At 47.6% G+C, this 1217-nt stretch overlaps 1 pseudogene; it reads left to right on the top strand.

The window, feature by feature from the left end:
- The first annotated feature begins 336 nt into the window (after window positions 1-336).
- LOC106144114 lies at window positions 337-884 on the top strand (annotated as a pseudogene).
- The last annotated feature ends 333 nt before the right edge of the window (window positions 885-1217 follow it).

Below are 1217 nucleotides of genomic sequence, written 5' to 3'. Positions count from 1 at the left end.
AGAATTAGGAGGTGTGGTCTTGCTGCAGGAAGTGTGCTACTCAGGGGTGGATTTTGAGGTTTCAAAAGCCCAAGTCAAACTCTAACTCACTCTCTCTCTCTCTCTCTCTCTCTCTCTCTCTCTCTCTCTCTCTCTCTCTCTCTCTCTGCCTTCAGACCAGGATGTTACTTTGGGATATTTCTCCAGCACCAAGTCCACCATGCTTGCCACCACATTCCCTGCCATGATGATAATGGACTAAACCTCTAAACTAGAAGCAAGTCCCTTCTGGAATTCTCTCTTTTATAAGAGTCGCCTGGGGCTCTTCTTTTAAGCTGCCAGAGGTGACCTGTGAACATGGTTCACTACTCTCTTGACCCAGAAAACCCTACAAAATCATGCAAATCGAGAGGATCAAAACTTCGGGTTCACTTTAAGAACACCCGTGAAACGGCCCAGGCCATCAAGGGTATGCATATCTGAAAAGCCACCAAGTATCTGAAAGATGTCACTTTGAAGAAGCAGTGTGTGCCATTCCGACGGTACAATGGTGGAGTCGGTAGGTGCGCCCAGACCAAACAGTGGGGCTGGACACAGGGTCGGTACCTAAAAAAGAATATAGAATTTTTGCTGCATATGCTTAAAAATGCAGAGAGCAATGCTGAACTTTAGATGTAGACTCTCTGGTCATTGAGCATATCCAGGTGAACAAAGCACCTAAGATGCGCCAATGAATTTACAGCGCTCACGACCGGATTAACCAGTACATGAGCTCCCCCTGCCACATCGAGATGATCCTCACTGAAAAGGAACAGATTGTTCCAAAGCCAGAAGAGGAGGTTGCACAGAAGAAAAAGATACCCCAGAAGAAACTGAAGAAACAAAAACTTCTGGCATGGGAATAAATTCAACATGAAATAAATGCAGATAAAAGTAAAAAAAATAAAAATAAAGAGTCGCCTTGGTTCTGGTGTCTCCTCAGAGCACTGGAACAGTAACTAAGGCAGAAGGCAGGGCAGGTCACAGGACCCCCACCTGTAACCAGTCACCCTGTTCCAGCCACTAGCTGTCTGTAATTCTACCCTAATTGCATGTGGCCTTGGGTTCTTGAGAAGGAGAGGGAGGAGGAGCTAGAGCAGATAGGTGGGGGAGGAGGAGGAGCTAGAGTAGATACGTGAGGGGAGGGTTATGGGAGGGGAGCTTAGGTGGGGCGAACGCTGGGGGAGAGGGGGCTCTGC

This window comes from Microtus ochrogaster, chromosome 2, assembly GCF_000317375.1.
Source record: "Microtus ochrogaster isolate Prairie Vole_2 chromosome 2, MicOch1.0, whole genome shotgun sequence".
NCBI lineage: Eukaryota > Metazoa > Chordata > Mammalia > Rodentia > Cricetidae > Microtus > Microtus ochrogaster.
This window is presented reverse-complemented; position numbering and strand designations above follow the sequence as displayed.